This window comes from Leptonychotes weddellii, chromosome 12 (assembly GCF_054177405.1).
Source record: "Leptonychotes weddellii isolate Sample4059 chromosome 12, ASM5417740v2, whole genome shotgun sequence".
NCBI lineage: Eukaryota > Metazoa > Chordata > Mammalia > Carnivora > Phocidae > Leptonychotes > Leptonychotes weddellii.
In genome coordinates, this window is record NC_138380.1 from 19,607,020 (window position 1) to 19,618,805 (window position 11,786).

The following is an 11,786-nucleotide window of genomic DNA, read 5'->3' on the forward strand; positions in this document are numbered from 1 at the left end:
GGCCCGCCCACCGCACCGCAGTGCCCCTCCCGCCACGGCCACCGCCCCTCCCCATGGCCCCTCCCCGCAGCCCTGCCGCCGCAGCAGGGATGGAGCATCCTTCTCACAGCAGCTCCTCTAGGGGGCACCTTTAGGGTTGTCGACCCCTGCCAGCACCCCGCTGCTCCCTCACAGGCCCCCCAACGCTGAGCTTCAGGTTCCGCAGCAGAAATCCTCCTCTGCCGAGTTTACGCCGCTGGAAAAGACCACAGATCCCGAAATCCCAACACACACCCCCAACCACAGACCACCACCCACAGTGCCCCCAACCCCGAGGTGGCCACTCGACCTCAGGTGCAGTGGGGCTCGGGGCGGCCAACTGTGGTACCTGCTCTCAGTCTGCACCACACCGAGGCATAGGTTCTGAACTACGTGAGTACCCAGACCAAAGCAGCGGTCCTCGAGTACCCAACCCCTCCTAGGTCCCTAACTATGGGTAAGCAGAAAGGACACAACCAAATGGCTAGGGAACGGTAAGTTCTGCTGGGCCTACTACCAATCTCATTGGCTGATTCGGGGGACAGTGGTTAGGAAGCCAGAAGGGCAAAACTTGGGGAAAAGTCTGGGTTCTCTCTCTCAACCACGGCGATGGCTACGGCGCCAGGCACGTTTCCTTTGCAGCAGCACTACGTGGCCCGCATGCCAGAGCCCCGCCGCAGCCCTCTCGCTGCACCCGCTCCCAGCAGAAGGCCCGTACCGCGCCAGAAATAATGATCTTCACAATTATGAGACTAAAACTCCCCTTTTTTTAGATGTACGATTGAATCACAATGCAAAGGCCCCAGCGGTACAGGAAAGAGGGAAGGAATTTTCTTCTTCACCTATAATCCTTTGAAAGGCATATATTATGCCTCTGAAAAGAAAAGTGTAGAGAATCACAGCGTGTTTATGTTCATATTCTGACTATAAACTTAAAACTCTGACGAAGGCGCGCGCGGGATGCGAGCGATGCGAGCGAGCCAGGCAGCCCAAGCAGTGCCGGCTCCCTCCAGCGGGGGCGCTGCAAGCCTCTCCTTCCACTCACGCCCGCCAGCCCGGGCCATTCCGCAGCCCAAAGCGCAGGCAAGCACGAATCGCAAAAGGCCAGTCCATCCGAGCCGACCCAAGGCCACCCAGCACCTAACATTGCACTGGGAGGTAAGGGCCACCAACCAGGCACAGGAGAAACCACCACTTATAAGCTGTCATCAAAACGTGTGGCGCAATCCAGGGTACACTTCTGGTGTCTGAAGAAACGAACGCTTTTTTTAAGCACCTACAATGAGCTAAAAGCCGGGGATACGAAGATGAATGAGAAATGGCCCCTGCCCCAGAACAAGATGTTGACCATCCGGTGGGGAAGACAGACAAGAACTGACGCTGCTTAAATTTTCCCTTTAATTTCCTGGCAACATTCTGTGACAGGTTGGCCCCCTCCCCCTAACACGTAAGGCCCTCAAAGGCCGAACCCAAGTATTATTCGCCTTTTGTATCTCCAGAGCCCGCCACAGTGCCCCCCACAAAGCAGGCCCCTAATAAATACTGCATGAATAAGTACAAGAATTTGAGGGCGCACAGGGGAGGAAGTAATTAAGGGGAGGGGGGAGGGTTGTCTTGAATGATGAATAGACGTTTACCGGAGAGACAAAGAGCATTCCAACCAGAGGGGACGGCATTTGCAAAGCACGGAGGCGCGGGACTGCACAACCTTTGGGGAAAACTGCAAGTCCTTTGGGTTCCGCGAGGACTGGCAAAAAAATTAAGGCTACAACGCATATTTCATCCTAAGGAGTTTGGAACTTGTCCTAAAGAAAATGAGAAGCCACAGATGGATGTAAACCCTTTATGGACTTAATTGGTTACTTACCAAAATATAAATTACTCCCTTTAACAGAAGATTACCTGTTTTAACTAACTACCACCTTTTAAAGACTGAATTAATTACTTAGCAAAATTTAAATCAGTCCACTCAACGGAGTAAAGGTTTTCCCATTTTAATTAAGACAATAACAATCTTTGCATTATTTTTTTTTCGTATTTGTTGTCAATGGAACCGATGAGTCCTACGGATTCCACACTTTCATTCTCACCGCACCAGGAGCACCAGCACCCAAGATGAAGGCAGTTTTGTATTTAATGGACTGAGCGCTTACAAAGGATCTTATTCTGAAAGCCACAGAACAAGTGGGCAGATAGGAGAAACTGCTGGGGGGAGGGATAGAGAGGGGACCAAGGAAGCTCTTGAAGACAACAGGAATTCTGAGTCGGGTGCTCAAGAGAAACAGAGTGGCTAGGAAAAACTTCCTTGGAGAAGGAGGAATCGAGGGTTGAGGACTTCAAACCCGGAACTTGCTTAGGCGAAGAAAACATTCCTGTTCGGAAGACCCTCCAGTGCACAGGATGCAGAAGACCCTCCAGTGCAGAGGCAAAGGAGCCTGAACAATGCAGAGGATACTAGGAGAGGTCGGCTTCGCTAAAGCCGGGAATTTGCTTTCCAAAGTCGAGGGAGAAGAGAAAATGCTAGCAACAATGCCCCAGGAGCCAAGGGGTTAATGAATTTCCTAAATGTGCCTGCCTTACTTCCAGAAAGAAGCTTCCTCCACCAGGGAGAATCTAGCCCAAGGTATAAAACAGTCCAAGCGCCTGAGAAAACATGTAACCATACATAAATCCAAAGTCTGCCTCCGGCTTGCTCTCAGTACACTCTTTCAGTTCTTGAATACAGATACCACACTCCACTGACATCCCATGCAGCGCATTCCCTCAACCAGCAGCTTATCAGACACTCCTGTCACATTCCAATTCTAAGATGGTCCCACATAATAAGACCTCGGATTTGTGCAAAAATTAGTGTCGAAAGCTCAGCATTCATTGTACAACAGCGATATGAGATCAGCGGGGCTGGTACCCTACGTTCGATAATCACATTTTTCTAACCCCGGTCTGAGAACCACACTATGACAAGCACAAGGATATTTCTGAAGACAATGAGACAGAACTGGGACTGCCACTTTGAAGAGCCATCTATTATTATCGACTCAAATAAATGGAAGAAGTTCGACATGGGAGAAATTTGGTTGAACATCAGCACGTGTTAGAGACTTAGAGCTTTAGGTGACAGTGAGTCAATGTGATATGGCTCCAAAAATGCCATTGTAGATTGCAGAATGTCATTAGAGAAGCACCGGGAATAAATTAATCCTACTCTATTTTGCTAGCCAGACTTCAGAGAAAGTATTTTATTCTGTTTTACAAAGCAATTTAAGAGACACCTAAACAGGAATTTGTTCAGAGATCACCTAAAATGCATTGCAAATTATGTCACTGAAGGTATAACCGCTCTCATATTTTAAGCATGGATCTTCACCAATTTATCCCTAATCCTTACAATAACTCAGCGAGAGGACTATTTTCATCCACATTTTGCAGAGAAAGATACAGCAGCTCAGAGCACCGAGTGTTAGTATGTAAAGGACTGGGAACTGAACACAGATGTGTCTGGCTCCGAAGCTGGCGTTCTTTCCAATACCCCACACTGCCTCCCTGTTTAAAATAACCGGGCATGTTTAGTTGGAAGAAAAGAAGCCTTGTGGAGTAAGTGGAAGAAGGAAATGTGTTAGTAGTCCTCAAATATTTGTGGAAGCAGCATTAGACATTTTATTCTGTATGGCTCCAATGAGTGCAAATTGTAGAGAAACAGATGTCGATTCAACATAAAGAATTTTCCAACAGTCAGGTCTGTCTGGAGAGACTGAGCGGCTCAGCCATTTTGGGACGTGACAAGATCCCCGTCACTAGGGGCTGGGTAACCCTGTGGCAGGCATGCAAGCTCTGGAAGAATGCACCAATGACCTTAAAGGTCTTTTCCCATCTGACAGAAACTAAGGATCAGAGAGGTATTGGAACTTGGCCAGGGTGACCCCTCTACTGAAGGGTCAAATCCAGAGCTAGGTCTTTCCTGGGTGTTCCTCAGCCCACAACTCTTCGTACAACATGATGTTTCATGCCGAGGGCAAGACAAATTGAAATCAATACAATCACATAAACCTCCCTCTCAGCCAAATTTAATCAATATACCCCAAAAGTGACTGGTGTTTTCCTCTTCAGGCTCATTTTTGGGTGAAAGTCTTTGGTCGCAAAAAGATCAAAAGATGTGTGGTAGAGAAGCAAAAGGTGAATAATCCATTAACCAGATAAAATGAACCTAAGCGACAGAGAGCTGTTACTATAGATTACAGTGTCACTGGGCCCCCCTAACGTATCTTTACACACCCTCTGCGTTACTGGGCACATCCCATAATCCCACACCTGGTCCTATCCCACTGGTCCATACCTTACAGTACATCTTACACACTCACACAGATAAGATAAATAGGTTGAAGGATTCGAAATAAAATTGTCTCTTGCATTTTTATAGCTCTTTGCCTTTCACATGTATTATCTCATCTGATGCTCACCACAATCCTCTAAGGAAAACAGCTACCTTCTTTCAGACAGACAAGCAATTTCCTAGGGGCCTGGGGAAGAGAGGACTACGGTACACAACCCCCCCCCCCTTTTTTTTTTTTTTAACTCCTTTCCACATTAGATTATTCCCCCAGCCTGGATGAGTCAACCCAGAAGCAGGTGTTTCGCTTTTCCTCGATCGCTATCATCACCTCACACCTTTTTCAGCTGTCCTCCCCCACCGTGCCCTCCAGTGCCCCCACCCACGCTACTCCGCAGCGCTGCCTCCCGAGTCCCGTTACTACCACTCTTGCCTGGCACCGCCCCGCGAGTGGCTCCAACTCCCAGGGCAAACTACCCCGCCTGAGCCGTGTGGCCGCGCCCCCGCACCCCACACTCGCCCAGGCCCCTGTGGCTGCCACGTTCCTGACCACGACCACAACGGCTGTCCCGGAGTGGGCAGGCACAGCCTCCCAGGAATTCGAGTCCCGGTTGCCTGGAGGGGCGGTCAAGCCGACTAACGTTCTAAGGGCAGTCACGCCGAGGGCGAGGGTTAGGGGACTTTTGTGTTCTCGTTCGACCCCGAAGTTCTGGGAGATGACGACCGAGGACCTCGCCCACGTGGCCCTCGTGTGGCGCGCACACCTCGCGCAGCCACCCACGAACCCCAGCGTGGTCCTGCACGCCCCAGCATCTCCTCACGCCCTCCTGGGCCATTATCAGTCAAAGCCTGGTCCCCAGGATGGGTGTGTGCTCCACGCACACTATCCACATACCCCAAGTGTGGCCATACCCACTCTTCGGGTGGCCTGGGAGGGTGAGGGTGGAGGGTCACTTCTCCCCCGCCCGTCTCTTACCTGATTCAGGTAAGACCTGGGCTACAAGACTCCATGTTTGGGGGAAACGGTTGCGCATGCGCTTCCTGCGGCCAGAGGTTCTGGGCCTTACCCCAGTCCCCAGAGAAGACCCGGCCAAGCCACCGAATACCCGGCTCTGGGCTAGAGCGTCGCCATCTCCGTGCACCGGCCCCTCGCCCCCAACCCAACCTGTGCAGCCGCCTTCTCCCTGCCGGGCGCCAGCGCCACCTATTGCTAAGGGTATGAAATGGCAGGCTGTGCCTTTGAGAAGAATCTAATGGATAAATGAGAATAAAATTTTATACGGCCTTATCTTTCACGTGATAAACTGAAGGCCAAAGAACAGATATTTGGGTAGTTATTAACTATGTAGAGATCTCTGGCGAGTCTTCTATATCTCAGCCATTCATTCATACTACCGAACGACTCATAGTACCCTAAAGACTCCCCAGTCTACATCACCAGCCCTGTCCTCTACCCCAAACTCTAGATGCATACATTTGCCTGCCTTGTGTTCGTCTTCACATGAATGGTGCACACACATCTAATACTCAACAAGGACTAAGTTAAATTCACTACCCTTTCTCCATGTCCTCCTTCCCACACTACAAACGGACTCCCGAGAACCTGTGCTTCCTTCTATAGTCTCTATCTTGGTTAATGATACTACCATTTACTCCAGTCTCCCACACACAATCACCAATACCTGTAACATAATGGAATGAGGCTAAAGAGCCTGGCAGCTTTGGGTATAGATGCCAGCAAGTTCCTTCTTTCCCCCTCCTTTTCATCTTACCTCCCAAATGTCTCTTAAATTCATCTGGCTCCCCTCTGTTCCCACTACCATTTGTCCTTAATCAGGTCTCATTATCACTCAGCTGGACTACTGCCTTCTAATTGGTTTCCAGGTCTCCACCATCACATCTTTCCAATCCATCATTCACACACCTGCCAGTGATTTTTCTTAAAACTCTTTTCGGCCTCCCTATTGCCAATGCTAAATTCAAACTCTAGCTTGGCATGCAAAACACTGGTCCTTCCTCTAGAATCTTCTCTCTTACTATTTCCACCTGTCCCACGCCCCAAAACTTCACAATCTAACCAAACATTACTAATTGTACTTCCTCCCAAACACTGTGGGTTTCCTTTCTCCATGTTTTCCATGCATACATGTTCTTGCCCCCTACCAAATACATTCTTCCCCACTTTGCTACCTAAAAAATTCATTCCTCAATACTCAACTTAGTTGTCACATCCTCTTGCAAGTCTCTCCTGAAATCTTCCCACAGAACAATCACTTTCTCTTTGTGATATCTGTGTCCCTTGCACACACTTCAACAGCTGCACTTACCACTGTATTTTTTAAATTTATTTATATTAACATATAATGTGTTATTTGTTTCAGGGGTACAGGTCTGTGATTCATCAGTCTTACACAATTCACAGCACTCACCATAGCGCATACCCTCCCCAATGCCCATCACCCAGCCACCCCATCCCTCCTACCCTCCTCCGCTCCAGCAACCCTCAGTTTGTTTCCTGAGATTAAGAGTCTCTTATGGTTTGTATCCCTGTCTGGTTTCATCTTGTTTCATTTTTTTCCTCTCTTCCCCTATGATCCTCTGCCTTGTTTCTCAAGTTCCACATATCAGTGAGATCATATGATAATGGTCTTTCTCTGATTGACTTATTTCACTTAGCATAATACCCTCTAGACCTAGAGGGTCCACGTCATTGCAAATGGTGAGATTTTTTTTTTGATGGCTGCATAATATTCCATTGTATGTATGTATGTATGTATATATACATGTATATATATATACACACATACACACACATCTTTATCCATTCATCATCTGTCGATGGACATCTAGGCTCTTTCCATAGTTTGGCTATTGTGGACATCGCTGCTATAAACATTGGGATGCATGTGCCCCTTCGGATCCCTACATTTGTATCTTTGGGATAAATACCCAGTAGTGCAATTGCTGGGTCATAGGGTAGCTCTCTTTTCCTCCGTACTGTTCTCCAGAGTGGCTGCACCAGCTTGCACTCCCACCAACAGTGGAGGAGGGTTCCCCTTTCTCCGCATCCTCGCCAACATCTGTCGTTTCCTGACTTGTTAATTTAGCCATTCTGACTGGTATCACACTGTATTGTGATGACACTAGCATATCTTGTCTCTCCCACCACATCACTGAGCTCCTTGAGCACAGGGACAGCATCTTGTTCATTTCTGACTCCCTTGTGCCGGCCCAGCATTTTATAATAATAAGAATGAATAAAGCACACATTTGCTGATCACTATGTACCAGACTGTGCTAAACTCCTATATATGTCATTATTTAATTCTAACATATAAAAAGAACTATTATCCTCCCCATTTTACCAATGAGAAAACTGAGGCTTTGAAAGATGAAGGAGCTTACCCAAGGTTGCTGCTGGTAAGTTGTGGAGCCAGGATTTGAACCCAGATAGGTCTAGTTGTGTTTACTCATCCAAGAGTTTGTGGAACTGGGGTGCCTGGGTGGCTCATTCAGTTAAGCATCCGACTCGTGATCTCAGCTCAGGTCTTGATCTCAGGGTCATGAGTTCAAGTCCCTACTTTTTAAAAAGTATTAATCCTTACAGAGTTAATTTATTTTTTAAAGGGAAAACACACAACTATTCTACACTACTGGATGGAGATTGTTCTAATTTAAACTAATGGTATAGAAGGCCAAATAAATACCCTTGATGTCAGGTGAAATAAAAAAAAAAATCCTGCTGCAATTCTGCATAATCTGTTATTATATGTATGTTATGAATATTTTTGTATTGTAAACCAATAATAAGTACATTTTTTCAAAACCCCTTCTGGATAAGTGGGAGAGGGGGGATCTAAATTGAAAGAGTCACCATCAGAATGCTCAAGAAGTTGCTGGAGGGGCACCTGGATGGCTCAGTCGGTTAAGCATCTTGATTTCTGCTCAGGTCATGATCTCAGGGTTGTGAGATCAAGCCCCCCATCAGGCTCCACGCTGGGCATGAAGCCTGCTTAAAATTCTCTCTCTCTCTCTCTCTGCCCCTCCTCCTCTCTCTCTCAAAAATCAATAAATAAAATTATTTTTTAAAAAAATTATCTCTCCCTCTCCACCTCCACCCCCTCTTAAAAAAAAAAAAAAGTTGCTGGAGATGAGGATACCAAAATATTGTGCGGGATGCCAGAGGTCTAAATGAGTTAGTATTTGTAAAGCACTTCGAAGAGTGCCTGGTACATAGGAGGTATGATATTATTGCTACTGCTATTACTGTTGTTGTCGCTGTTAAGATCTTCAGTAGCTCCCAATCCAGTGGTACAGATAAGCACATAAGCTGATCACAAGCCAAGTGATGAATGAATAATACAGCTGTGAACAAAAGTCCAAAGGCGTTCCCAGAGGTGGAAGGGGAAAGTATCTGCCAGGGAATAGGGACCCAGAGATCACATGACGGAGGAAGGTCGCTAGAACTGGAGCAACACCACCTAACTTCTACGGAAACATTTGTCAGCAAATCTTTTACTACTGAAGGTTCTGTTCCTCCAAATCTCTAATACTCGGCAGTTTCCTCGCTCTTCCAAGCATTCTGTTGCCGATGGTACCAGCAGGGGCCTTAACCACTGGACAACAGGAGACTCTCACCAAGTCGACATGAAAGTATGCCGGAGGGAGAAAGGTGAGTGAAGCTTATGATGGTGTGGCCCTGTACTCAAAGGAGGTTCCAACCCCACCTGGATGTCTAACTAGGATAATGGTGACTCCATGAGTGAAAAGCACATTCCCATCCCCCAGGCTCCAGTCCCTCCTTAGCAGAGGAGAGACAGCTGGGCACAGACTTGGTGATGTGTGCCCTGAGCAAGAAGGAAGGGCTAGGCAGCAGCGGCCGTCGTCCAGCTTGGCAGGCACTGCCCAGTAAGGCCCACCTCTTTCCTCCAAACCCATGCCAGGTGTCTAGCACACTAACCCAGTGTTTCCTAAGCCAAACGACATGGAAGGCTGCTTAAAAGTCTACATTCTTTACCACAGGCCATTAACTTTATATGTAGGCAAAACATATTTATGTTCCTCCTGTTCTTCAATAAACAGAGTAAAGAAACTTTCTGTGGCTAGTTCACTCTGGACTAGTGAAATGAGGGCAGCTATTCTGATGGGAATAACTAATGAGACACATACAGAAGAAAAAGTTAAACATTAAACAGAGGAACACTGTTGGTGGAATTAAATAGATGCAACTTTTTTGGGAGGGCATTTTGGCAACAGCTATCAAAACTGACCCAGCAATTCCACTTTGCCAAATTTATCCTATGTGTATACTCCTTGACATGTGTTCAAGGATGAACAATGCTGCATTATTTGGGAAAAAATTTTTTTAACTGAAATTAAGCTAAATGTGCATCTATAGGGTGCTACCTATAAGTCTGTCTAATACCTAAAGCTTCTGGATAAACATGAAAAAGCAAGGTTCAAAACAATAGGTCTATCACAATCCTACTTATATAAAAACACCTGTGTATTGTATATCTAAATATCTATATATTTACAATATTGATATATTTATATATGTATTAGAAATGCCTGGAAAGATACAGATGTGACAAATTGGCAGGTTAGGGACAAATTTGGTCCACAGGGAGATTTGTTTATTGCTTTCTTTGTTTTAAACTTAAATCTGGAATGCCTTTAGGAAGGGCTCCATACAGCCCTCTTAACTCTATTATCTTACCCCTTCAATACCCTGAGTTGTTCCTTCCCTGGCCCCTAAATGCAAGTGAGGAGACAAGTGGGTATGTGTGGGGTAGCTGGAGGGGTACTTTAAGTTGTTATTTTCCACTTCCATCTAATCAGCAGACATGACTTAAGGGAGGGTGGGGTAGGGACTGACGTCTTTCATTCTCAAGAGAAGAACTAGAGGAAAACACGATCCTGAAAGAAGAGGCACTGATTTGCAAGCTATTGCTATAGTCCTGATAAGGAACAAGGAGCATCTGAACAAGCCAGTAAATGCAAGGATGAATTGTGAAACCCAGATCTGAAAAATCTTTTTAAATCCCTTATCAGCCACTGCAGTTAAAAGAATGCACAAGCTTCTCTTTCTTCTTCCTTCTTTCCCCATCATGAAAAATTGCAGCCTATGGTTTATCACATGGGCCACTGGGCAGGGCTCTGTTGTGCTCTGTGGGAATCTAGCTCTACTCAAAGCATGCCTGGAGAGTCTCATTTTCCCATGCCTGCAAGTTAATTTCTTTCTCTTCACTGTGTTGATACCAGCTGTATAGAAAGCAGGAGGCTTCACCACTAAAGGTATAGCAGAAATCAAACTCTGATGTCCCTGGACAGAGTCGACCAGACAGTACTGTCCTGGCCCTTGTTGTCTACCTTGTAGGATCAATGGTTTCCACATTTCACTTTGAGATAATATTAGAAACCCCACAGCCTGAAAGTAAGAGTAAAGCTTTACCTTAAAATAAGAACAAGGAAAACTTCCAAATGAAACATTCCCTTGTTTTTGGCAGTAGCTAAAAGACAGCCTGGTGTGAGAGTCCTGGATGCCATACTATGCTCTTTCATCTACAGGAAATTCTTCAGTTGAATGAAATTATTTATTTGAAAAGGTTTCGTTGAATTCAGGCTGGTATTTCAGAGACTTTCTCTTCTGTTGTCTCAACAGTGGGGAATGCAGCATGGTACTAAGTTGGAGAGATTGGGGCATGAATAAATTCAGATCCATGACTTACTCATCCCTTTGGCTGGATCATTTCTCAAAAACAGAGAGAGGGAGAGAAAGGGGGACGGGGAGAGGGATGGAACACAGAAGTTTTATAATTGTAGAAAGGGTTACTGCCCATTGGTAACCCACTCTATCCCCATTCCCACTATGTCTGTCCTAAAACATTATGCCTGTCAGGGATATTCAAGTCCTTCAGTGCAAATCCACTGAGTTCATACAAGTAACTCAAATGTCCATTGACTGATTGATGGATAAATAAAATGTGGTATATGATACAATGGAATATTATGTGGCAATAAAAAGGATTGAAGTACAGATACTTGATACAACATGGATGAAGCTTGAAAATACTGTGTTAAGTGAACAACGCCAAACACAAAAGACCACGTGTTGTATGATTCCATCTCTACACAACGTCAAAAATAGGCAAATCTATAGAGACAGAAAGTTAGATTAATGATTGCCTATGGCTAGGGGAGAAGAGGGGAAATAGGAATGATAGCCAACGGGTATAGAGTCTTTTTGGGAGGTAGTGAATATATTCTAAAATTGATAGTGGTGACAGTTACACAATTCTGTGAATAAGCAAAAAACCACTGAATTGTATATTTTAAAAAGGCAAATGAGTTGTTTTTAAAAAATAAAAAGAAGAAAAGATGTATGCCAAGAAAATACTCATTTAAAAATGTGAAGTTGCTAATTTGATTGATAGATAGA